General features: G+C 43.1%; 9 non-coding genes across 9 annotated transcripts; all 9 read right to left on the bottom strand.

Moving 5' to 3' along the window:
• Positions 1-3003: 3003 nt before the first annotated feature.
• On the bottom strand, positions 3004-3076 carry trnar-ccu (transfer RNA arginine (anticodon CCU)). Its single transcript has one exon. It is a non-coding gene; the product is annotated as a tRNA-Arg (tRNA).
• A 3503-nt stretch (positions 3077-6579) lies between these two features.
• trnar-ccu (transfer RNA arginine (anticodon CCU)) lies at positions 6580-6652 on the bottom strand. Its single transcript has one exon. It is a non-coding gene; the product is annotated as a tRNA-Arg (tRNA).
• A 1040-nt stretch (positions 6653-7692) lies between these two features.
• Positions 7693-7765, bottom strand: trnar-ccu (transfer RNA arginine (anticodon CCU)). The gene has a single exon. It is a non-coding gene; the product is annotated as a tRNA-Arg (tRNA).
• A 1045-nt stretch (positions 7766-8810) lies between these two features.
• Positions 8811-8882, bottom strand: trnat-cgu (transfer RNA threonine (anticodon CGU)). The gene has a single exon. It is a non-coding gene; the product is annotated as a tRNA-Thr (tRNA).
• Positions 8883-11628: 2746 nt separating this feature from the next.
• Positions 11629-11701, bottom strand: trnar-ccu (transfer RNA arginine (anticodon CCU)). The gene has a single exon. It is a non-coding gene; the product is annotated as a tRNA-Arg (tRNA).
• Positions 11702-13847: 2146 nt separating this feature from the next.
• On the bottom strand, positions 13848-13919 carry trnam-cau (transfer RNA methionine (anticodon CAU)). Its single transcript has one exon. It is a non-coding gene; the product is annotated as a tRNA-Met (tRNA).
• An 8481-nt stretch (positions 13920-22400) lies between these two features.
• trnar-ccu (transfer RNA arginine (anticodon CCU)) lies at positions 22401-22473 on the bottom strand. Its single transcript has one exon. It is a non-coding gene; the product is annotated as a tRNA-Arg (tRNA).
• A 2668-nt stretch (positions 22474-25141) lies between these two features.
• Positions 25142-25214, bottom strand: trnar-ccu (transfer RNA arginine (anticodon CCU)). Its single transcript has one exon. It is a non-coding gene; the product is annotated as a tRNA-Arg (tRNA).
• Positions 25215-25482: 268 nt separating this feature from the next.
• On the bottom strand, positions 25483-25555 carry trnar-ccu (transfer RNA arginine (anticodon CCU)). Its single transcript has one exon. It is a non-coding gene; the product is annotated as a tRNA-Arg (tRNA).
• Between the last annotated feature and the right edge of the window lie 1937 nt (positions 25556-27492).

Below are 27492 nucleotides of genomic sequence, written 5' to 3'. Positions count from 1 at the left end.
TAGAACTCAAAATCTTTGGCTTAGGAGTCCAGTATCTTAGGCCAATGGGATACTGTGTAAACAGTATGACCTATACGAACTGTTGGAAGAGGTAAAAAAATATATATAATGGCACTGAGACATGCCCATGAAACGACACATTTTTTAAAAATGTTGTTCGCACTTAAAATAAACTGTTTAGCAGAGGATGGTTTCGATCCATCGACCTCTGGGGTATGGGCCCAGCACGCTTCCGCTGCGCCACTCTGCTCTCAGCCACTTCAGAAAAGACTAGAACTCACAATCCATGGCTTAGGAGTCCAGTATCTTAGGCCACTGGGATACTGTGTAAACAGTATGACCTATACGAACTGTTGGAAGAGGTAAAAAAATATATATAATGGCACTGAGACATGCCCATGAAACGACACATTTAAAAAAAATGTTGTTCGCACTTAAAATAAACTGTTTAGCAGAGGATGGTTTCGATCCATCGACCTCTGGGTTATGGGCCCAGCACGCTTCCGCTGCGCCACTCTACTCTCAGCCACTTCAGAAAAGACTAGAACTCACAATCCATGGCTTAGGAGTCCAGTATCTTAGGCCACTGGGATACTGTGTAAACAGTATGACCTATACGAACTGTTGGAAGAGGTAAAAAAAAAATTATAATGGCACTGAGACATTATGCCCATGAAACGACATATTTTTTAAAAATGTTGTTCGCACTTAAAATAATCTGTTTAGCAGAGGATGGTTTCGATCCATCGACCTCTGGGTTATGGGCCCAGCACGCTTCCGCTGCTCCACTCTGCATCCATCCACCCCAGATGGGACTTGAACCCACAATCCCTGGCTTAGGAGGCCAATGCCTTATCCATTAGTTAACTGGGGCACTGTCTACCTTTTGCAAATAGTACGAACTGATACAAGCAGTAAAAACAATGTGTACTGGATAGCACTGAGACACGCAAATGAAATTTAGCTTTCTAATTTCTGTTTGCGTTTCATTTTTGAAAATAATCTGTTTAGCAGAGGATGGTTTCGATCCATCGACCTCTGTGTTATGGGCCCAGCACGCTTCCGCTGTGCCACTCTGCTCTCAGCCACTTCAGACAAGACTAGAACTCAAAATCTTTGGCTTAGGAGTCCAGTATCTTAGGCCACTGGGATACTGTGTAAACAGTATGACCTATACGAACTGTTGGAAGAGGTAAAAAAAAATTATAATGGCACTGAGACATTATGCCCATGAAACGACACATTTTTTAAAAATGTTGTTCGCACTTAAAATAAACTGTTTAGCAGAGGATGGTTTCGATCCATCGACCTCTGGGTTATGGGCCCAGCACGCTTCCGCTGCGCCACTCTGCTCTCAGCCACTTCAGAAAAGACTAGAACTCACAATCCATGGCTTAGGAGTCCAGTATCTTAGGCCACTGGGATACTGTGTAAACAGTATGACCTATACGAACTGTTGGAAGAGGTAAAAAAAAATTATAATGGCACTGAGACATTATGCCCATGAAACGACACATTTTTTAAAAATGTCGTTCGCACTTAAAATAAACTGTTTAGCAGAGGATGGTTTCGATCCATCGACCTCTGGGTTATGGGCCCAGCACGCTTCCGCTGCTCCACTCTGCATCCATCCACCCCAGATGGGACTTGAACCCACAATCCCTGGCTTAGGAGGCCAATGCCTTATCCATTAGTTAACTGGGGCACTGTCTACCTTTTGCAAATAGTACGAACTGATACAAGCAGTAAAAACAATGTGTACTGGATAGCACTGAGACACGCAAATGAAATTTAGCTTTCTAATTTCTGTTTGCGTTTCATTTTTGAAAATAATCTGTTTAGCAGAGAATGGTTTCGATCCATCGACCTCTGTGTTATGGGCCCAGCACGCTTCCGCTGTGCCACTCTGCTCTCAGCCACTTCAGAAAAGACTAGAACTCAAAATCTTTGGCTTAGGAGTCCAGTATCTTAGGCCAATGGGATACTGTGTAAACAGTATGACCTATACGAACTGTTGGAAGAGGTAAAAAAATATATATAATGGCACTGAGACATGCCCATGAAACGACACATTTTTTAAAAATGTTGTTCGCACTTAAAATAAACTGTTTAGCAGAGGATGGTTTCGATCCATCGACCTCTGGGTTATGGGCCCAGCACGCTTCCGCTGCGCCACTCTGCTCTCAGCCACTTCAGAAAAGACTAGAACTCACAATCCATGGCTTAGGAGTCCAGTATCTTAGGCCACTGGGATACTGTGTAAACAGTATGACCTATACGAACTGTTGGAAGAGGTAAAAAAATATATATAATGGCACTGAGACATGCCCATGAAACGACACATTTAAAAAAAATGTTGTTCGCACTTAAAATAAACTGTTTAGCAGAGGATGGTTTCGATCCATCGACCTCTGGGTTATGGGCCCAGCACGCTTCCGCTGTGCCACTCTGCTCTCAGCCACTTCAGAAAAGACTAGAACTCAAAATCTTTGGCTTAGGAGTCCAGTATCTTAGGCCACTGGGATACTGTGTAAACAGTATGACCTATACAAACTGTTGGAAGAGGTAAAAAAATATATATAATGGCACTGAGACATGCCCATGAAACGACACATTTTTTAAAAATGTTGTTCTTACTTAAAATAAACTGTTTAGCAGAGGATGGTTTCGATTCATCGACCTCTGGGTTGTCGGCACAGCACGCTTCCGCTGCGCCACTCTGCTCTCAGCCACTTCAGAAAAGACTAGAACTCAAAATCTTTGGCTGAGGAGTCCAGTATCTTAGGCCACTGGGATACTGTGTAAACAGTATGACCTATACGAACTGTTGGAAGAGGTAAAAAAAAATTATAATGGCACTGAGACATTATGCCCATGAAACGACACATTTTTTTAAAATGTTGTTCGCACTTAAAATAAACTGTTTAGCAGAGGATGGTTTCGATCCATCGACCTCTGGGTTATGGGCCCAGCACGCTTCCGCTGCGCCACTCTGCTTCCATCCACCCCAGATGGGACTTGAACCCACAATCCCTGGCTTAGGAGGCCAGTGCCTTATCCATTAGGCCACTGGGGCACTGTCTACCTTTAGCAAATAGTACGAACTGATACAAGCAGTAAAAACAATGTGTACTGGATAGCACTGAGACACGCAAATGAAATTTAGCTTTCTAATTTCTGTTTGCGTTTCATTTTTGAAAATAATCTGTTTAGCAGAGGATGGTTTCGATCCATCGACCTCTGTGTTATGGGCCCAGCACGCTTCCGCTGTGCCACTCTGCTCTCAGCCACTTCAGAAAAGACTAGAACTCAAAATCTTTGGCTTAGGAGTCCAGTATCTTAGGCCAATGGGATACTGTGTAAACAGTATGACCTATACGAACTGTTGGAAGAGGTAAAAAAATATATATAATGGCACTGAGACATGCCCATGAAACGACACATTTTTTAAAAATGTTGTTCGCACTTAAAATAAACTGTTTAGCAGAGGATGGTTTCGATCCATCGACCTCTGGGGTATGGGCCCAGCACGCTTCCGCTGCGCCACTCTGCTCTCAGCCACTTCAGAAAAGACTAGAACTCACAATCCATGGCTTAGGAGTCCAGTATCTTAGGCCACTGGGATACTGTGTAAACAGTATGACCTATACGAACTGTTGGAAGAGGTAAAAAAATATATATAATGGCACTGAGACATGCCCATGAAACGACACATTTAAAAAAAATGTTGTTCGCACTTAAAATAAACTGTTTAGCAGAGGATGGTTTCGATCCATCGACCTCTGGGTTATGGGCCCAGCACGCTTCCGCTGCGCCACTCTACTCTCAGCCACTTCAGAAAAGACTAGAACTCACAATCCATGGCTTAGGAGTCCAGTATCTTAGGCCACTGGGATACTGTGTAAACAGTATGACCTATACGAACTGTTGGAAGAGGTAAAAAAAAAATTATAATGGCACTGAGACATTATGCCCATGAAACGACATATTTTTTAAAAATGTTGTTCGCACTTAAAATAATCTGTTTAGCAGAGGATGGTTTCGATCCATCGACCTCTGGGTTATGGGCCCAGCACGCTTCCGCTGCTCCACTCTGCATCCATCCACCCCAGATGGGACTTGAACCCACAATCCCTGGCTTAGGAGGCCAATGCCTTATCCATTAGTTAACTGGGGCACTGTCTACCTTTTGCAAATAGTACGAACTGATACAAGCAGTAAAAACAATGTGTACTGGATAGCACTGAGACACGCAAATGAAATTTAGCTTTCTAATTTCTGTTTGCGTTTCATTTTTGAAAATAATCTGTTTAGCAGAGGATGGTTTCGATCCATCGACCTCTGTGTTATGGGCCCAGCACGCTTCCGCTGTGCCACTCTGCTCTCAGCCACTTCAGACAAGACTAGAACTCAAAATCTTTGGCTTAGGAGTCCAGTATCTTAGGCCACTGGGATACTGTGTAAACAGTATGACCTATACGAACTGTTGGAAGAGGTAAAAAAAAATTATAATGGCACTGAGACATTATGCCCATGAAACGACACATTTTTTAAAAATGTTGTTCGCACTTAAAATAAACTGTTTAGCAGAGGATGGTTTCGATCCATCGACCTCTGGGTTATGGGCCCAGCACGCTTCCGCTGCGCCACTCTGCTCTCAGCCACTTCAGAAAAGACTAGAACTCACAATCCATGGCTTAGGAGTCCAGTATCTTAGGCCACTGGGATACTGTGTAAACAGTATGACCTATACGAACTGTTGGAAGAGGTAAAAAAAAATTATAATGGCACTGAGACATTATGCCCATGAAACGACACATTTTTTAAAAATGTCGTTCGCACTTAAAATAAACTGTTTAGCAGAGGATGGTTTCGATCCATCGACCTCTGGGTTATGGGCCCAGCACGCTTCCGCTGCTCCACTCTGCATCCATCCACCCCAGATGGGACTTGAACCCACAATCCCTGGCTTAGGAGGCCAATGCCTTATCCATTAGTTAACTGGGGCACTGTCTACCTTTTGCAAATAGTACGAACTGATACAAGCAGTAAAAACAATGTGTACTGGATAGCACTGAGACACGCAAATGAAATTTAGCTTTCTAATTTCTGTTTGCGTTTCATTTTTGAAAATAATCTGTTTAGCAGAGAATGGTTTCGATCCATCGACCTCTGTGTTATGGGCCCAGCACGCTTCCGCTGTGCCACTCTGCTCTCAGCCACTTCAGAAAAGACTAGAACTCAAAATCTTTGGCTTAGGAGTCCAGTATCTTAGGCCAATGGGATACTGTGTAAACAGTATGACCTATACGAACTGTTGGAAGAGGTAAAAAAATATATATAATGGCACTGAGACATGCCCATGAAACGACACATTTTTTAAAAATGTTGTTCGCACTTAAAATAAACTGTTTAGCAGAGGATGGTTTCGATCCATCGACCTCTGGGTTATGGGCCCAGCACGCTTCCGCTGCGCCACTCTGCTCTCAGCCACTTCAGAAAAGACTAGAACTCACAATCCATGGCTTAGGAGTCCAGTATCTTAGGCCACTGGGATACTGTGTAAACAGTATGACCTATACGAACTGTTGGAAGAGGTAAAAAAATATATATAATGGCACTGAGACATGCCCATGAAACGACACATTTAAAAAAAATGTTGTTCGCACTTAAAATAAACTGTTTAGCAGAGGATGGTTTCGATCCATCGACCTCTGGGTTATGGGCCCAGCACGCTTCCGCTGTGCCACTCTGCTCTCAGCCACTTCAGAAAAGACTAGAACTCAAAATCTTTGGCTTAGGAGTCCAGTATCTTAGGCCACTGGGATACTGTGTAAACAGTATGACCTATACAAACTGTTGGAAGAGGTAAAAAAATATATATAATGGCACTGAGACATGCCCATGAAACGACACATTTTTTAAAAATGTTGTTCTTACTTAAAATAAACTGTTTAGCAGAGGATGGTTTCGATTCATCGACCTCTGGGTTGTCGGCACAGCACGCTTCCGCTGCGCCACTCTGCTCTCAGCCACTTCAGAAAAGACTAGAACTCAAAATCTTTGGCTGAGGAGTCCAGTATCTTAGGCCACTGGGATACTGTGTAAACAGTATGACCTATACGAACTGTTGGAAGAGGTAAAAAAAAATTATAATGGCACTGAGACATTATGCCCATGAAACGACACATTTTTTTAAAATGTTGTTCGCACTTAAAATAAACTGTTTAGCAGAGGATGGTTTCGATCCATCGACCTCTGGGTTATGGGCCCAGCACGCTTCCGCTGCGCCACTCTGCTCTCAGCCACTTCAGAAAAGACTAGAACTCACAATCCATGGCTTAGGAGTCCAGTATCTTAGGCCACTGGGATACTGTGTAAACAGTATGACCTATACGAACTGTTGGAAGAGGTAAAAAAAAATTATAATGGCACTGAGACATTATGCCCATGAAACGACACATTTTTTAAAAATGTCGTTCGCACTTAAAATAAACTGTTTAGCAGAGGATGGTTTCGATCCATCGACCACTGGGTTATGGGCCCAGCACGCTTCCGCTGCGCCACTCTGCTTCCATCCACCCCAGATGGGACTTGAACCCACAATCCCTGGCTTAGGAGGCCAGTGCCTTATCCATTAGGCCACTGGGGCACTGTCTACCTTTAGCAAATAGTACGAACTGATACAAGCAGTAAAAACAATGTGTACTGGATAGCACTGAGACACGCAAATGAAATTTAGCTTTCTAATTTCTGTTTGCGTTTCATTTTTGAAAATAATCTGTTAAGCAGAGGATGGTTTCGATCCATCGACCTCTGGGTTATGGGCCCAGCACGCTTCCGCTGTGCCACTCTGCTCTCAGGCACTTCAGACAAGACTAGAACTCAAAATCTTTGGCTTAGGAGTCCAGTATCTTAGGCCACTGGGATACTGTGTAAACAGTATGACCTATACAAACTGTTGGAAGAGGTAAAAAAAATATATAATGGCACTGAGACATGCCCATTAAACGACACATTTTTTAAAAATGTTGTTCTCACTTAAAATAAACTGTTTAGCAGAGGATGGTTTCGATTCATCGACCTCTGGGTTATGGGCCCAGCATGCTTCCGCTGCTCCACTCTGCATCCATCCACCCCAGATGGGACTTGAACCCACAATCCCTGGCTTAGGAGGCCAATGCCTTATCCATTAGTTAACTGGGGCACTGTCTACCTTTTGCAAATAGTACGAACTGATACAAGCAGTAAAAACAATGTGTACTGGATAGCACTGAGACACGCAAATGAAATTTAGCTTTCTAATTTCTGTTTGCGTTTCATTTTTGAAAATAATCTGTTAAGCAGAGGATGGTTTCGATCCATCGACCTCTGGGTTATGGGCCCAGCACGCTTCCGCTGCGCCACTCTGCTCTCAGCCACTTCAAAAAAGACTAGAACTCAAAATCTTTGGCTTAGGAGTCCAGTATCTTAGGCCACTGGGATACTGTGTAAACAGTATGACCTATACAAACTGTTGGAAGAGGTAAAAAAAATATATAATGGCACTGAGACATTATGCCCATGAAACGACACATTTTTTAAAAATGTCGTTCGCACTTAAAAAAAACTGTTTAGCAGAGGATGGTTTCGATCCATCGACCACTGGGTTATGGGCCCAGCACGCTTCCGCTGCGCCACTCTGCTTCCATCCACCCCAGATGGGACTTGAACCCACAATCCCTGGCTTAGGAGGCCAGTGCCTTATCCATTAGGCCACTGGGGCACTGTCTACCTTTAGCAAATAGTACGAACTGATACAAGCAGTAAAAACAATGTGTACTGGATAGCACTGAGACACGCAAATGAAATTTAGCTTTCTAATTTCTGTTTGCGTTTCATTTTTGAAAATAATCTGTTAAGCAGAGGATGGTTTCGATCCATCGACCTCTGGGTTATGGGCCCAGCACGCTTCCGCTGTGCCACTCTGCTCTCAGCCACTTCAGACAAGACTTGAACTCAAAATCTTTGGCTTAGGAGTCAAGTATCTTAGGCCACTGGGATACTGTGTAAACAGTATGACCTATACAAACTGTTGGAAGAGGTAAAAAAATATATATAATGGCACTGAGACATGCCCATGAAACGACACATTTTTTAAAAATGTTGTTCTCACTTAAAATAAACTGTTTAGCAGAGGATGGTTTCGATTCATCGACCTCTGGGTTGTCGGCACAGCACGCTTCCGCTGCGCCACTCTGCTCTCAGCCACTTCAGAAAAGACTAGAACTCAAAATCTTTGGCTGAGGAGTCCAGTATCTTAGGCCACTGGGATACTGTGTAAACAGTATGACCTATACGAACTGTTGGAAGAGGTAAAAAAAAATTATAATGGCACTGAGACATTATGCCCATGAAACGACACATTTTTTTAAAATGAAACAGTATGACCTATACGAACTGTTGGAAGAGGTAAAAAAATATATATAATGGCACTGAGACATGCCCATGAAACGACACATTTTTTAAAAATGTTGTTCGCACTTAAAATAAACTGTTTAGCAGAGGATGGTTTCGATCCATCGACCTCTGGGTTATGGGCCCAGCACGCTTCCGCTGCGCCACTCTGCTCTCAGCCACTTCAGAAAAGACTAGAACTCACAATCCATGGCTTAGGAGTCCAGTATCTTAGGCCACTGGGATACTGTGTAAACAGTATGACCTATACGAACTGTTGGAAGAGGTAAAAAAAATTATAATGGCACTGAGACATTATGCCCATGAAACGACACATTTTTTAAAAATGTTGTTCGCACTTAAAATAAACTGTTTAGCAGAGGATGGTTTCGATCCATCGACCTCTGGGTTACGGGCCCAGCACGCTTCCGCTGCGCCACTCTGCTCTCAGCCACTTCAGAAAAGACTAGAACTCAAAATCTTTGGCTTAGGAGTCCAGTATCTTAGGCCACTGGGATACTGTGTAAACAGTATGACCTATACGAACTGTTGGAAGAGGTAAAAAAAAATTATAATGGCACTGAGACATGCCCATGAAACGACACATTTAAAAAAAATGTTGTTCGCACTTAAAATGAACTGTTTAGCAGAGAATGGTTTCGATCCATCGACCTCTGGGTTATGGGCCCAGCACGCTTCCGCTGCGCCACTCTGCTCTCAGCCACTTGAGAAAAGACTAGAACTCACAATCCATGGCTTAGGAGTCCAGTATCTTAGGCCACTGGGATACTGTGTAAACAGTATGACCTATACGAACTGTTGGAAGAGGTACAAAAAAAATTATAATGGCACTGAGACATGCCCATGAAACGACACATTTTTAAAAAATGTTGTTCGCACTTAAAATGAACTGTTTAGCAGAGAATGGTTTCGATCCATCGACCTCTGGGTTATGGGCCCAGCACGCTTCCGCTGCGCCACTCTGCTCTCAGCCACTTGAGAAAAGACTAGAACTCACAATCCATGGCTTAGGAGTCCAGTATCTTAGGCCACTGGGATACTGTGTAAACAGTATGACCTATACGAACTGTTGGAAGAGGTAAAAAAAAAATTATAATGGCACTGAGACATGCCCATGAAACGACACATTTTAAAAAAATGTTGTTCGCACTTAAAATGAACTGTTTAGCAGAGAATGGTTTCGATCCATCGACCTCTGGGTTATGGGCCCAGCACGCTTCCGCTGCGCCACTCTGCTCTCAGCCACTTCAGAAAAGACTAGAACTCAAAATCTTTGGCTTAGGAGTCCAGTATCTTAGGCCACTGGGATACTGTGTAAACAGTATGACCTATACAAACTGTTGGAAGAGGCAAAAAATATATATAATGGCACTGAGACATGCCCATTAAACGACACATTTTTTAAAAATGTTGTTCTCACTTAAAATAAACTGTTTAGCAGAGGATGGTTTCGATTCATCGACCTCTGGGTAATGGGCCCAGCATGCTTCCGCTGCTCCACTCTGCATCCATCCACCCCAGATGGGACTTGAACCCACAATCCCTGGCTTAGGAGGCCAATGCCTTATCCATTAGTTAACTGGGGCACTGTCTACCTTTTGCAAATAGTACGAACTGATACAAGCAGTAAAAACAATGTGTACTGGATAGCACTGAGACACGCAAATGAAATTTAGCTTTCTAATTTCTGTTTGCGTTTCATTTTTGAATATAATCTGTTTAGCAGAGGATGGTTTCGATCCATCGACCTCTGTGTTATGGGCCCAGCACGCTTCCGCTGTGCCACTCTGCTCTCAGCCACTTCAGAAAAGACTAGAACTCAAAATCTTTGGCTTAGGAGTCCAGTATCTTAGGCCAATGGGATACTGTGTAAACAGTATGACCTATACGAACTGTTGGAAGAGGTAAAAAAATATATATAATGGCACTGAGACATGCCCATGAAACGACACATTTTTTAAAAATGTTGTTCGCACTTAAAATAAACTGTTTAGCAGAGGATGGTTTCGATCCATCGACCTCTGGGTTATGGGCCCAGCACGCTTCCGCTGCGCCACTCTGCTCTCAGCCACTTCAGAAAAGACTAGAACTCAAAATCTTTGGCTTAGGAGTCCAGTATCTTAGGCCACTGGGATACTGTGTAAACAGTATGACCTATACAAACTGTTGGAAGAGGCAAAAAATATATATAATGGCACTGAGACATGCCCATTAAACGACACATTTTTTAAAAATGTTGTTCTCACTTAAAATAAACTGTTTAGCAGAGGATGGTTTCGATTCATCGACCTCTGGGTTATGGGCCCAGCATGCTTCCGCTGCTCCACTCTGCATCCATCCACCCCAGATGGGACTTGAACCCACAATCCCTGGCTTAGGAGGCCAATGCCTTATCCATTAGTTAACTGGGGCACTGTCTACCTTTTGCAAATAGTACGAACTGATACAAGCAGTAAAAACAATGTGTACTGGATAGCACTGAGACACGCAAATGAAATTTAGCTTTCTAATTTCTGTTTGCGTTTCATTTTTGAATATAATCTGTTTAGCAGAGGATGGTTTCGATCCATCGACCTCTGTGTTATGGGCCCAGCACGCTTCCGCTGTGCCACTCTGCTCTCAGCCACTTCAGAAAAGACTAGAACTCAAAATCTTTGGCTTAGGAGTCCAGTATCTTAGGCCAATGGGATACTGTGTAAACAGTATGACCTATACGAACTGTTGGAAGAGGTAAAAAAATATATATAATGGCACTGAGACATTATGCCCATGAAACGACACATTTTTTAAAAATGTTGTTCGCACTTAAAATAAACTGTTTAGCAGAGGATGGTTTCGATCCATCGACCTCTGGGTTATGGGCCCAGCACGCTTCCGCTGCGCCACTCTGCTCTCAGCCACTTCAGAAAAGACTAGAACTCAAAATCTTTGGCTTAGGAGTCCAGTATCTTAGGCCACTGGGATACTGTGTAAACAGTATGACCTATACAAACTGTTGGAAGAGGTAAAAAAAATATATAATGGCACTGAGACATTATGCCCATGAAACGACACATTTTTTAAAAATGTCGTTCGCACTTAAAAAAAACTGTTTAGCAGAGGATGGTTTCGATCCATCGACCACTGGGTTATGGGCCCAGCACGCTTCCGCTGCGCCACTCTGCTTCCATCCACCCCAGATGGGACTTGAACCCACAATCCCTGGCTTAGGAGGCCAGTGCCTTATCCATTAGGCCACTGGGGCACTGTCTACCTTTAGCAAATAGTACGAACTGATACAAGCAGTAAAAACAATGTGTACTGGATAGCACTGAGACACGCAAATGAAATTTAGCTTTCTAATTTCTGTTTGCGTTTCATTTTTGAAAATAATCTGTTAAGCAGAGGATGGTTTCGATCCATCGACCTCTGGGTTATGGGCCCAGCACGCTTCCGCTGTGCCACTCTGCTCTCAGCCACTTCAGACAAGACTTGAACTCAAAATCTTTGGCTTAGGAGTCAAGTATCTTAGGCCACTGGGATACTGTGTAAACAGTATGACCTATACAAACTGTTGGAAGAGGTAAAAAAATATATATAATGGCACTGAGACATGCCCATGAAACGACACATTTTTTAAAAATGTTGTTCTCACTTAAAATAAACTGTTTAGCAGAGGATGGTTTCGATTCATCGACCTCTGGGTTGTCGGCACAGCACGCTTCCGCTGCGCCACTCTGCTCTCAGCCACTTCAGAAAAGACTAGAACTCAAAATCTTTGGCTGAGGAGTCCAGTATCTTAGGCCACTGGGATACTGTGTAAACAGTATGACCTATACGAACTGTTGGAAGAGGTAAAAAAAAATTATAATGGCACTGAGACATTATGCCCATGAAACGACACATTTTTTAAAAATGAAACAGTATGACCTATACGAACTGTTGGAAGAGGTAAAAAAATATATATAATGGCACTGAGACATGCCCATGAAACGACACATTTTTTAAAAATGTTGTTCGCACTTAAAATAAACTGTTTAGCAGAGGATGGTTTCGATCCATCGACCTCTGGGTTATGGGCCCAGCACGCTTCCGCTGCGCCACTCTGCTCTCAGCCACTTCAGAAAAGACTAGAACTCAAAATCTTTGGCTTAGGAGTCCAGTATCTTAGGCCACTGGGATACTGTGTAAACAGTATGACCTATACAAACTGTTGGAAGAGGTAAAAAAAATATATATAATGGCACTGAGACATTATGCCCATGAAACGACACATTTTTTAAAAATGTCGTTCGCACTTAAAAAAAACTGTTTAGCAGAGGATGGTTTCGATCCATCGACCACTGGGTTATGGGCCCAGCACGCTTCCGCTGCGCCACTCTGCTTCCATCCACCCCAGATGGGACGAACCCACAATCCCTGGCTTAGGAGGCCAGTGCCTTATCCATTAGGCCACTGGGGCACTGTCTACCTTTAGCAAATAGTACGAACTGATACAAGCAGTAAAAACAATGTGTACTGGATAGCACTGAGACGCGCAAATGAAATTTAGCTTTCTAATTTCTGTTTGCGTTTCATTTTTGAAAATAATCTGTTTAGCAGAGGATGGTTTCGATCCATCGACCTCTGTGTTATGGGCCCAGCACGCTTCCGCTGTGCCACTCTGCTCTCAGCCACTTCAGAAAAGACTAGAACTCAAAATCTTTGGCTTAGGAGTCCAGTATCTTAGGCCAATGGGATACTGTGTAAACAGTATGACCTATACGAACTGTTGGAAGAGGTAAAAAAATATATATAATGGCACTGAGACATGCCCATGAAACGACACATTTTTTAAAAATGTTGTTCGCACTTAAAATAAACTGTTTAGCAGAGGATGGTTTCGATCCATCGACCTCTGGGTTATGGGCCCAGCACGCTTTCGCTGCGCCACTCTGCTCTCAGCCACTTCAGAAAATACTAGAACTCACAATCCATGGCTTAGGAGTCCAGTATCTTAGGCCACTGGGATACTGTGTAAACAGTATGACCTATACGAACTGTTGGAAGAGGTAAAAAAATATATATAATGGCACTGAGACATGCCCATGAAACGACACATTTAAAAAAAATGTTGTTCGCACTTAAAATAAACTGTTTAGCAGAGGATGGTTTCGATCCATCGACCTCTGGGTTATGGGCCCAGCACGCTTCCGCTGCGCCACTCTACTCTCAGCCACTTCAGAAAAGACTAGAACTCACAATCCATGGCTTAGGAGTCCAGTATCTTAGGCCACTGGGATACTGTGTAAACAGTATGACCTATACGAACTGTTGGAAGAGGTAAAAAAAAATTATAATGGCACTGAGACATTATGCCCATGAAACGACACATTTTTTAAAAATGTCGTTCGCACTTAAAATAAACTGTTTAGCAGAGGATGGTTTCGATCCATCGACCACTGGGTTATGGGCCCAGCACGCTTCCACTGCGCCACTCTGCTTCCATCCACCCCACAATCCCTGGCTTAGGAGGCCAGTGCCTTATCCATTAGGCCACTGGGGCACTGTCTTCCTTTAGCAAATAGTACGAACTGATACAAGCAGTAAAAACAATGTGTACTGGATATCACTGAGACACGCAAATGAAATTTAGCTTTCTAATTTCTGTTTGCGTTTCATTTTTGAAAATAATCTGTTTAGCAGAGGATGGTTTCGATCCATCGACCTCTGGGTTATGGGCCCAGCACGCTTCCGCTGTGCCACTCTGCTCTCAGCCACTTCAGAAAAGACTAGAACTCAAAATCTTTGGCTTAGGAGTCCAGTATCTTAGGCCACTGGGATACTGTGTAAACAGTATGACCTATACAAACTGTTGGAAGAGGTAAAAAAATATATATAATGGCACTGAGACATGCCCATGAAACGACACATTTTTTAAAAATGTTGTTCTCACTTAAAATAAACTGTTTAGCAGAGGATGGTTTCGATTCATCGACCTCTGGGTTGTCGGCACAGCACGCTTCCGCTGCGCCACTCTGCTCTCAGCCACTTCAGAAAAGACTAGAACTCAAAATCTTTGGCTGAGGAGTCCAGTATCTTAGGCCACTGGGATACTGTGTAAACAGTATGACCTATACGAACTGTTGGAAGAGGTAAAAAAAAATTATAATGGCACTGAGACATTATGCCCATGAAACGACACATTTTTTTAAAATGTTGTTCGCACTTAAAATAAACTGTTTAGCAGAGGATGGTTTCGATCCATCGACCTCTGGGTTATGGGCCCAGCACGCTTCCGCTGCTCCACTCTGCTCCATCCACCCCAGATGGGACTTGAACCCACAATCCCTGGCTTAGGAGGCCAATGCCTTATCCATTAGTTAACTGGGGCACTGTCTACCTTTTGCAAATAGTACGAACTGATACAAGCAGTAAAAACAATGTGTACTGGATAGCACTGAGACACGCAAATGAAATTTAGCTTTCTAATTTCTGTTTGCGTTTCATTTTTGAAAATAATCTTTTTAGCAGAGGATGGTTTCGATCCATCGACCTCTGTGTTATGGGCCCAGCACGCTTCCGCTGTGCCACTCTGCTCTCAGCCACTTCAGAAAAGACTAGAACTCAAAATCTTTGGCTTAGGAGTCCAGTATCTTAGGCCACTGGGATACTGTGTAAACAGTATGACCTATACGAACTGTTGGAAGAGGTAAAAAAATATATATAATGGCACTGAGACATGCCCATGAAACGACACATTTTTTTAAAATGTTGTTCGCACTTAAAATAAACTGTTTAGCAGAGGATGGTTTCGATCCATCGACCTCTGGGTTATGGGCCCAGCACGCTTACGCTGCGCCACTCTGCTTCCATCCACCCCGGATGGGACTTGAATCCACAATCCCTGGCTTAGGAGGCCAGTGCCTTATCCATTAGGCCACTGGGGCACTGTCTACCTTTTGCAAATAGTACAAACTGATACAAGCAGTAAAAACAATGTGTACTGGATGGCACTGAGACATGCAAATGAAATATAGCTTTCTAATTTCTGTTTGCGTTTCATTTTTGAAAATAATCTGTTTAGCAGAGGATGGTTTCGATCCATCGACCTCTGGGTTATGGGACCTGCACGCTTCCGCTGCGCCACTCTGCTCTCAGCCACTTCAGAAATGACTAGAACTCAAAATCTTTGGCTTAGGAGTCCAGTATCTTAGGCCACTTGGATACTGTGTAAACAGTATGACCTATACGAACTTTTGGAAGAGGTAAAAAAATATATATAATGGCACTGAGACATGCCCATGAAACGACACATTTTTAAAAAATGTTGTTCGCACTAAAAATAAACTGTTTAGCAGAGGATGGTTTCGATCCATCGACCTCTGGGTTATGGGCCCAGCACGCTTCCGCTGCGCCACTCTGCTCTCAGCCACTTCAGAAAAGACTAGAACTCACAATCCATGGCTTAGGAGTCCAGTATCTTAGGCCACTGGGATACTGTGTAAACAGTATGACCTATACGAACTGTTGGAAGAGGTACAAAAAAAATTATAATGGCACTGAGACATTATGCCCATGAAACGACACATTTTTTAAAAATGTTGTTCGCACTTAAAATAAACTGTTTAGCAGAGGATGGTTTCGATCCATCGACCTCTGGGTTATGGGCCCAGCACGCTTCCGCTGCGCCACTCTGCTCTCAGCCACTTCAGAAAAGACTACAACTCACAATCCATGGCTTAGGAGTCCAGTATCTTAGGCCACTGGGATACTGTGTAAACAGTATGACCTATACGAACTGTTGGAAGAGGTAAAAAAAATTATAATGGCACTGAGACATTATTCCCATGAAACGACACATTTTTTAAAAATGTTGTTCGCACTTAAAATAAACTGTTTAGCAGAGGATGGTTTCGATCCATCGACCTCTGGGTTATGGGCCCAGCACGCTTCCGCTGCGCCACTCTGCTCTCATCCCCTTCAGAAAAGACTAGAACTCACAATCCATTGCTTAGGAGTCCAGTGTCTTAGGCCACTGGGATACTGTGTAAACAGTATGACCTATACGAACTGTTGGAAGAGGTAAAAAAATATATATAATGGCACTGAGACATGCCCATGAAACGACACATTTTTAAAAAATGTTGTTCGCACTTAAAATAAACTGTTTAGCAGAGGATGGTTTTGATCCATCGACCTCTGGGTTATGGGCCCAGCACGCTTCCGCTGCGCCACTCTGCTCTCATCACCTTCAGAAAAGACTAGAACTCACAATCCATTGCTTAGGAGTCCAGTGTCTTAGGCCACTGGGATACTGTGTAAACAGTATGACCTATACGAACTGTTGGAAGAGGTAAAAAAATATATATAATGGCACTGAGACATGCCCATGAAACGACACATTTTAAAAAAATGTTGTTCGCACTTAAAATAAACTGTTTAGCAGAGGATGGTTTCGATCCATCGACCTCTGGGTTATGGGCCCAGCACGCTTCCGCTGCGCCACTCTGCTCTCAGCCACTTCAGAAAAGACTAGAACTCACAATCCATGGCTTAGGAGTCCAGTATCTTAGGCCACTGGGATACTGTGTAAACAGTATGACCTATACGAACTGTTGGAAGAGGTACAAAAAAAATTATAATGGCACTGAGACATTATGCCCATGAAACGACACATTTTTTAAAAATGTTGTTCGCACTTAAAATAAACTGTTTAGCAGAGGATGGTTTCGATCCATCGACCTCTGGGTTATGGGCCCAGCACGCTTCCGCTGCGCCACTCTGCTCTCAGCCACTTCAGAAAAGACTACAACTCACAATCCATGGCTTAGGAGTCCAGTATCTTAGGCCACTGGGATACTGTGTAAACAGTATGACCTATACGAACTGTTGGAAGAGGTAAAAAAAATTATAATGGCACTGAGACATCATGCCCATGAAACGACACATTTTTTAAAAATGTTGTTCGCACTTAAAATAAACTGTTTAGCAGAGGATGGTTTCGATCCATCGACCTCTGGGTTATGGGCCCAGCACGCTTCCGCTGCGCCACTCTGCTCTCATCCCCTTCAGAAAAGACTAGAACTCACAATCCATTGGTTAGGAGTCCAGTGTCTTAGGCCACTGGGATACTGTGTAAACAGTATGAAAAATACGAACTGTTGGAAGAGGTAAAAAAATATATATAATGGCACTGAGACATGCCCATGAAACGACACATTTTTTAAAAATGTTGTTCGCACTTAAAATAAACTGTTTAGCAGAGGATGGTTTTGATCCATCGACCTCTGGGTTATGGGCCCAGCACGCTTCCGCTGCGCCACTCTGCTCTCATCACCTTCAGAAAAGACTAGAACTCACAATCCATTGCTTAGGAGTCCAGTGTCTTAGGCCACTGGGATACTGTGTAAACAGTATGACCTATACGAACTGTTGGAAGAGGTAAAAAAATATATATAATGGCACTGAGACATGCCCATGAAACGACACATTTTTAAAAAATGTTGTTCGCACTTAAAATAAACTGTTTAGCAGAGGATGGTTTCGATCCATCGACCTCTGGGTTATGGGCCCAGCACGCTTCCGCTGCGCCACTCTGCTCTCAGCCACTTCAGAAAAGACTAGAACTCACAATCCATGGCTTAGGAGTCCAGTATCTTAGGCCACTGGGATACTGTGTAAACAGTATGACCTATACGAACTGTTGGAAGAGGTAAAAAACAAATTATAATGGCACTGAGACATTATGCCCATGAAACGACACATTTTTTTAAAATGTTGTTCGCACTTAAAATAAACTGTTTAGCAGAGGATGGTTTCGATCCATCGACCTCTGGGTTATGGGCCCAGCACGCTTCCGCTGCGCCACTCTGCTCTCAGCCACTTCAGAAAAGACTAGAACTCACAATCCATGGCTTAGGAGTCCAGTATCTTAGGCCACTGGGATACTGTGTAAACAGTATGACCTATACGAACTGTTGGAAGAGGTAAAACATTTTTTATAATGGCACTGAGACATTATGCCCATGAAACGACATATTTTTTAAAAATGTTGTTCGCACTTAAAATAAACTGTTTAGCAGAGGATGGTTTCGATCCATCGACCTCTGGGTTATGGGCCCAGCACGCTTCCGCTGCCCCACTCTGCTTTCATCCACCCCAGATGGGACTTGAACCCACAATCCCTGGCTTAGGAGGCCAATGCCTTATCCATTAGTTAACTGGGGCACTGTCTACCTTTTGCAAATAGTACGAACTGATACAAGCAGTAAAAACAATGTGTACTGGATAGCACTGAGACACGCAAATGAAATTTAGCTTTCTAATTTCTGTTTGCGTTTCATTTTTGAAAATAATCTGTTTAGCAGAGGATGGTTTCGATCCATCGACCTCTGTGTTATGGGCCCAGCACGCTTCCGCTGTGCCACTCTGCTCTCAGCCACTTCAGAAAAGACTAGAACTCAAAATCTTTGGCATAGGAGTCCAGTATCTTAGGCCACTGGGATACTGTGTTAACAGTATGACCTATACGAACTGTTGGAAGAGTTAAAAAAATATATATAATGGCACTGAGACATGCCCATGAAACGACACATTTTAAAAAAATGTTGTTCGCACATAAAATAAACTGTTTAGCAGAGGATGGTTTCGATCCATCGACCTCTGGGTTATGGGCCCAGCACGCTTCCGCTGCGCCACTCTACTCTCAGCCACTTCAGAAAAGACTAGAACTCACAATCCATGGCTTAGGAGTCCAGTATCTTAGGCCACTGGGATACTGTGTAAACAGTATGACCTATACGAACTGTTGGAAGAGGTAAAAAAAAATTATAATGGCACTGAGACATTATGCCCATGAAACGACACATTTTTAAAAAATGTTGTTCGCACTTAAAATGAACTGTTTAGCAGAGAATGGTTTCGATCCATCGACCTCTGGGTTATGGGCCCAGCACGCTTCCGCTGCGCCACTCTGCTCTCAGCCACTTCAGAAAAGACTAGAACTCACAATCCATGGCTTAGGAGTCCAGTATCTTAGGCCACTGGGATACTGTGTAAACAGTATGACCTATACGAACTGTTGGAAGAGGTAAAAAAAAATTATAATGGCACTGAGACATTATGCCCATGAAACGACACATTTTTTAAAAATGTTGTTCGCACTTAAAATAAACTGTTTAGCAGAGGATGGTTTCGATCCATCGACCTCTGGGTTATGGGCCCTGCACGCTTCCGCTGCGCCACTCTGCTCTCATCCCCTTCAGAAAAGACTAGAACTCACAATCCATTGCTTAGGAGTCCAGTGTCTTAGGCCACTGGGATACTGTGTAAACAGTATGACCTATACGAACTGTTGGAAGAGGTAAAAAAATATATATAATGGCACTGAGACATGCCCATGAAACGACACATTTTTAAAAAATGTTGTTCGCACTTTAAATAAACTGTTTAGCAGAGGATGGTTTCGATCCATCGACCTCTGGGTTATGGGCCCAGCACGCTTCCGCTGCGCCACTCTGCTCTCAGCCACTTCAGAAAAGACTAGAACTCAAAATCTTTGGCTTAGGAGTCCAGTATCTTAGGCCACTGGGATACTGTGTAAACAGTATGACCTATACAAACTTTTGGAAGAGGTAAAAAAAAATATATAATGGCACTGAGACATGCCCATGAAACGACACATTTTTAAAAAATGTTGTTCGCACTAAAAATAAACTGTTTAGCAGAGGATGGTTTCGATCCATCGACCTCTGGGTTATGGGCCCAGCACGCTTCCGCTGCGCCACTCTGCTCTCATCACCTTCAGAAAAGACTAGAACTCACAATCCATGGCTTAGGAGTCCAGTATCTTAGGCCACTGGGATACTGTGTAAACAGTATGACCTATATGAACTGTTGGAAGAGGTAAAAAAAAATATATAATGGCACTGAGACATTATGCCCATGAAACGACACATTTTTTAAAAATGTTGTTCGCACTTAAAATAAACTGTTTAGCAGAGGATGGTTTCGATCCATCGACCTCTGGGTTATGGGCCCAGCACGCTTCCGCTGCGCCACTCTGCTCTCATCCCCTTCAGAAAAGACTAGAACTCACAATCCATGGCTTAGGAGTCCAGTATCTTAGGCCACTGGGATACTGTGTAAACAGTATGACCTATACGAACTGTTGGAAGAGGTAAAAAACAAATTATAATGGCACTGAGACATTATGCCCATGAAACGACACATTTTTTTAAAATGTTGTTCGCACTTAAAATAAACTATTTAGCAGAGGATGGTTTCGATCCATCGACCTCTGGGTTATGGGCCCAGCACGCTTCCGCTGCGCCACTCTGCTCTCAGCCACTTCAGAAAAGACTAGAACTCACAATCCATGGCTTAGGAGTCCAGTATCTTAGGCCACTGGGATACTGTGTAAACAGTATGACCTATACGAACTGTTGGAAGAGGTAAAAAAAAATTATAATGGCACTGAGACATTATGCCCATGAAACGACACATTTTTTAAAAATGTTGTTCGCACTTAAAATAAACTGTTTAGCAGAGGATGGTTTCGATCCATCGACCTCTGGGTTATGGGCCCTGCACGCTTCCGCTGCGCCACTCTGCTCTCATCCCCTTCAGAAAAGACTAGAACTCACAATCCATTGCTTAGGAGTCCAGTGTCTTAGGCCACTGGGATACTGTGTAAACAGTATGACCTATACGAACTGTTGGAAGAGGTAAAAAAATATATATAATGGCACTGAGACATGCCCATGAAACGACACATTTTTAAAAAATGTTGTTCGCACTTTAAATAAACTGTTTAGCAGAGGATGGTTTCGATCCATCGACCTCTGGGTTATGGGCCCAGCACGCTTCCGCTGCGCCACTCTGCTCTCAGCCACTTCAGAAAAGACTAGAACTCAAAATCTTTGGCTTAGGAGTCCAGTATCTTAGGCCACTGGGATACTGTGTAAACAGTATGACCTATACAAACTTTTGGAAGAGGTAAAAAAATATATATAATGGCACTGAGACATGCCCATGAAACGACACATTTTAAAAAAATGTTGTTCGCACTAAAAATAAACTGTTTAGCAGAGGATGGTTTCGATCCATCGACCTCTGGGTTATGGGCCCAGCACGCTTCCGCTGCGCCACTCTGCTCTCATCACCTTCAGAAAAGACTAGAACTCACAATCCATGGCTTAGGAGTCCAGTATCTTAGGCCACTGGGATACTGTGTAAACAGTATGACCTATATGAACTGTTGGAAGAGGTAAAAAAAAATATATAATGGCACTGAGACATTATGCCCATGAAACGACACATTTTTTAAAAATGTTGTTCGCACTTAAAATAAACTGTTTAGCAGAGGATGGTTTCGATCCATCTACCTCTAGGTTATGGGCCCAGCACGCTTCCGCTGCGCCACTCTGCTCTCATCCCCTTCAGAAAAGACTAGAACTCACAATCCATGGCTTAGGAGTCCAGTATCTTAGGCCACTGGGATACTGTGTAAACAGTATGACCTATACGAACTGTTGGAAGAGGTAAAAAACAAATTATAATGGCACTGAGACATTATGCCCATGAAACGACACATTTTTTTAAAATGTTGTTCGCACTTAAAATAAACTATTTAGCAGAGGATGGTTTCGATCCATCGACCTCTGGGTTATGGGCCCAGCACGCTTCCGCTGCGCCACTCTGCTCTCAGCCACTTCACAAAAGACTAGAACTCACAATCAATGGCTTAGGAGTCCAGTATCTTAGGCCACTGGGATACTGTGTAAACAGTATGACCTATACGAACTGTTGGAAGAGGTAAAAAAAAATTATAATTGCACTGAGACATTATGCCCATGAAACGACACATTTTTTTAAAATTTTGTTCGCACTTAAAATAAACTGTTTAGCAGAGGATGGTTTCGATCCTTCGACCTCTGGGTTATGGGCCCAGCACGCTTCCGCTGCGCCACTCTGCTTCCATCCACCCCAGATGGGACTTGAACCCACAATCCCTGGCTTAGGAGGCCAGTGCCTTATCCATTAGGCCACTGGGGCACTGTCTACCTTTTGCAAATAGTACAAACTGATACAAGCAGTAAAAACAATGTGTACTGGATAGCACTGAGACATGCAAATGAAATATAGCTTTCTAATTTCTGTTTGCGTTTCATTTTTGAAAATAATCTGTTTAGCAGAGGATGGTTTCGATCCATCGACCTCTGGGTTATGGGATCTGCACGCTTCCGCTGCGCCACTCTGCTCTCAGCCACTTCAGAAATGACTAGAACTCAAAATCTTTGGCTTAGGAGTCCAGTATCTTAGGCCACTGGGATACTGTGTAAACAGTATGACCTATACGAACTTTTGGAAGAGGTAAAAAAATATATATAATGGCACTGAGACATGCCCATGAAACGACACATTTTAAAAAAATGTTGTTCGCACTAAAAATAAACTGTTTAGCAGAGGATGGTTTCGATCCATCGACCTCTGGGTTATGGGCCCAGCACGCTTCCGCTGCGCCACTCTGCTCTCATCACCTTCAGAAAAGACTAGAACTCACAATCCATTGCTTAGGAGTCCAGTGTCTTAGGCCACTGGGATACTGTGTAAACAGTATGACCTATACGAACTGTTGGAAGAGGTAAAAAAATATATATAATGGCACTGAGACATGCCCATGAAACGACACATTTTTAAAAAATGTTGTTCGCACTTAAAATAAACTGTTTAGCAGAGGATGGTTTCGATCCATCGACCTCTGGGTTATGGGCCCAGCACGCTTCCGCTGCGCCACTCTGCTCTCAGCCACTTCAGAAAAGACTAGAACTCACAATCCATGGCTTAGGAGTCCAGTATCTTAGGCCACTGGGATACTGTGTAAACAGTATGACCTATACGAACTGTTGGAAGAGGTAAAAAAAAAATTATAATGGCACTGAGACATTATGCCCATGAAACGACACATTTTTTAAAAATGTTGTTCGCACTTAAAATAAACTGTTTAGCAGAGGATGGTTTCGATCCATCGACCTCTGGGTTATGGGCCCAGCACGCTTCCGCTGCGCCACTCTGCTCTCATCACCTTCAGAAAAGACTAGAACTCACAATCCATGGCTTAGGAGTCCAGTATCTTAGGCCACTGGGATACTGTGTAAACAGTATGACCTATACGAACTGTTGGAAGAGGTAAAAAACAAATTATAATGGCACTGAGACATTATGCCCATGAAACGACACATTTTTTAAAAATGTTGTTCGCACTTAAAATAAACTATTTAGCAGAGGATGGTTTCGATCCATCGACCTCTGGGTTATGGGCCCAGCACGCTTCCGCTGCGCCACTCTGCTCTCAGCCACTTCAGAAAAGACTAGAACTCACAATCCATGGCTTAGGAGTCCAGTATCTTAGGCCACTGGGATACTGTGTAAACAGTATGACCTATACGAACTGTTGGAAGAGGTAAAAAAATATATATAATGGCACTGAGACATTATGCCCATGAAACGACACATTTTTTTAAAATGTTGTTCGCACTTAAAATAAACTGTTTAGCAGAGGATGGTTTCGATCCATCGACCTCTGGGTTATGGGCCCAGCACGCTTCCGCTGCGCCACTCTGCTCTCAGCCACTTCAGAAAAGACTAGATCTCACAATCCATGGCTTAGGAGTCCAGTATCTTAGGCCACTGGGATACTGTGTAAACAGTATGACCTATACGAACTGTTGGAAGAGTTAAAAAAATATATATAATGGCACTGAGACATGCCCATGAAACGACACATTTTAAAAAAATGTTGTTCGCACATAAAATAAACTGTTTAGCAGAGGATGGGATGGTTTCGATCCATCGACCTCTGGGTTATGGGCCCAGCACGCTTCCGCTGCGCCACTCTACTCTCAGCCACTTCAGAAAAGACTAGAACTCACAATCCATGGCTTAGGAGTCCAGTATCTTAGGCCACTGGGATACTGTGTAAACAGTATGACCTATACGAACTGTTGGAAGAGGTAAAAAAATATATATAATGGCACTGAGACATGCCCATGAAACGACACATTTTTAAAAAATGTTGTTCGCACTTAAAATAATCTGTTTAGCAGAGGATGGTTTCGATCCATCGACCTCTGGGTTATGGGCCCAGCACGCTTCCGCTGCGCCACTCTGCTCTCAGCCACTTCAGAAAAGACTAGAACTCAAAATCTTTGGCTTAGGAGTCTAGTATCTTAGGCCACTGGGATACTGTGTAAACAGTATGACCTATACGAACTGTTGGAAGAGGTAAAAAAAAAATTATAATGGCACTGAGACATGCCCATGAAACGACACATTTTTAAAAAATGTTGTTCGCACTTAAAATGAACTATTTAGCAGAGAATGGTTTCGATCCATCGACCTCTGGGTTATGGGCCCAGCACGCTTCCGCTGCGCCACTCTGCTCTCAGCCACTTCAGAAAAGACTAGAACTCACAATCCATGGCTTAGGAGTCCAGTATCTTAAGCCACTGGGATACTGTGTAAACAGTATGACCTATACGAACTGTTTGAAGAGGTAAAAAAAAAATTAGAATGGCACTGAGACATTATGCCCATGAAACGACATATTTTTTAAAAATGTTGTTCGCACTTAAAATAAACTGTTTAGCAGAGGATGGTTTCGATCCATCGACCTCTGGGTTATGGGCCCAGCACGCTTCCGCTGCGCCACTCTGCTTCCATCCACCCCAGATGGGACTTGAACCCACAATCCCTGGCTTAGGAGGCCAGTGCCTTATCCATTAGGCCACTGGGGCACTGTCTACCTTTTGCAAATAGTACAAACTGATACAAGCAGTATCTTAAGCCACTGGGATACTGTGTAAACAGTATGACCTATACGAACTGTTGGAAGAGGTAAAAAAAAAATTATAATGGCACTGAGACATTATGCCCATGAAACGACATATTTTTTAAAAATGTTGTTCGCACTTAAAATAAACTTTTTAGCAGAGGATGGTTTCGATCCATCGACCTCTGGGTTATGGGCCCAGCACGCTTCCGCTGCGCCACTCTGCTTCCATCCGCCCCAGATGGGACTTGAACCCACAATCCCTGGCTTAGGAGGCCAGTGCCTTATCCATTAGGCCACTGGGGCACTGTCTACCTTTTGCAAATAGTACAAACTGATACAAGCAGTAAAAACAATGTGTACTGGATAGCACTGAGACATGCAAATGAAATATAGCTTTCTAATTTCTGTTTGCGTTTCATTTTTGAAAATAATCTGTTTAGCAGAGGATGGTTTCGATCCATCGACCTCTGGGTTATGGGACCTGCACGCTTCCGCTGCGCCACTCTGCTCTCAGCCACTTCAGAAATGACTAGAACTCAAAATCTTTGGCTTAGGAGTCCAGTATCTTAGGTCACTGGGATACTGTGTAAACAGTATGACCTATACGAACTTTTGGAAGAGGTAAAAAAATATATATAATGGCACTGAGACATGCCCATGAAACGACACATTTTTAAAAAATGTTGTCCCCACTTAAAATAAACTGTTTAGCAGAGGATGGTTTCGATCCATCGACCTCTGGGTTATGGGCCCAGCACGCTTCCGCTGCGCCACTCTGCTCTCATCACCTTCAGAAAAGACTAGAACTCACAATCCATGGCTTAGGAGTCCAGCATCTTAGGCCACTGGGATACTGTGTAAACAGTATGACCTATACGAACTGTTGGAAGAGGTAAAAAAAAATTATAATGGCACTGAGACATTATGCCCATGAAACGACACATTTTTTAAAAATGTTGTTCGCACTTAAAATAAACTGTTTAGCAGAGGATGGTTTCGATCCATCGACCTCTGGGTTATGGGCCCTGCACGCTTCCGCTGCGCCACTCTGCTCTCATCCCCTTCAGAAAAGACTAGAACTCACAATCCATTGCTTAGGAGTCCAGTGTCTTAGGCCACTGGGATACTGTGTAAACAGTATGACCTATACGAACTGTTGGAAGAGGTAAAAAAATATATATAATGGCACTGAGACATGCCCATGAAACGACACATTTTTAAAAAATGTTGTTCGCACTTTAAATAAACTGTTTAGCAGAGGATGGTTTCGATCCATCGACCTCTGGGTTATGGGCCCAGCACGCTTCCGCTGCGCCACTCTGCTCTCAGCCACTTCAGAAAAGACTAGAACTCAAAATCTTTGGCTTAGGAGTCCAGTATCTTAGGCCACTGGGATACTGTGTAAACAGTATGACCTATACGAACTTTTGGAAGAGGTAAAAAAATATATATAATGGCACTGAGACATGCCCATGAAACGACACATTTAAAAAAAAATGTTGTTCGCACTAAAAATAAACTGTTTAGCAGAGGATGGTTTCGATCCATCGACCTCTGGGTTATGGGCCCAGCACGCTTCCGCTGCGCCACTCTGCTCTCATCACCTTCAGAAAAGACTAGAACTCACAATCCATGGCTTAGGAGTCCAGTATCTTAGGCCACTGGGATACTGTGTAAACAGTATGACCTATACGAACTGTTGGAAGAGGTAAAAAAATATATATAATGGCACTGAGACATTATGCCCATGAAACGACACATTTTTTAAAAATGTTGTTCGCACTTAAAATAAACTGTTTAGCAGAGGATGGTTTCGATCTATCGACCTCTGGGTTATGGGCCCAGCACGCTTCCGCTGCGCCACTCTGCTCTCATCCCCTTCAGAAAAGACTAGAACTCACAATCCATGGCTTAGGAGTCCAGTATCTTAGGCCACTGGGATACTGTGTAAACAGTATGACCTATACGAACTGTTGGAAGAGGTAAAAAACAAATTATAATGGCACTGAGACATTATGCCCATGAAACGACACATTTTTTAAAAATGTTGTTCGCACTTAAAATAAACTATTTAGCAGAGGATGGTTTCGATCCATCGACCTCTGGGTTATGGGCCCAGCACGCTTCCGCTGCGCCACTCTGCTCTCAGCCACTTCACAAAAGACTAGAACTCACAATCAATGGCTTAGGAGTCCAGTATCTTAGGCCACTGGGATACTGTGTAAACAGTATGACCTATA

This window comes from Oncorhynchus clarkii, chromosome 7, assembly GCF_045791955.1.
Source record: "Oncorhynchus clarkii lewisi isolate Uvic-CL-2024 chromosome 7, UVic_Ocla_1.0, whole genome shotgun sequence".
Classification (NCBI taxonomy): Eukaryota; Metazoa; Chordata; class Actinopteri; order Salmoniformes; family Salmonidae; genus Oncorhynchus; species Oncorhynchus clarkii.
The sequence above is the reverse complement of the archived record's forward strand: the minus strand, read 5'-3'. Positions and strand labels throughout refer to the sequence as shown.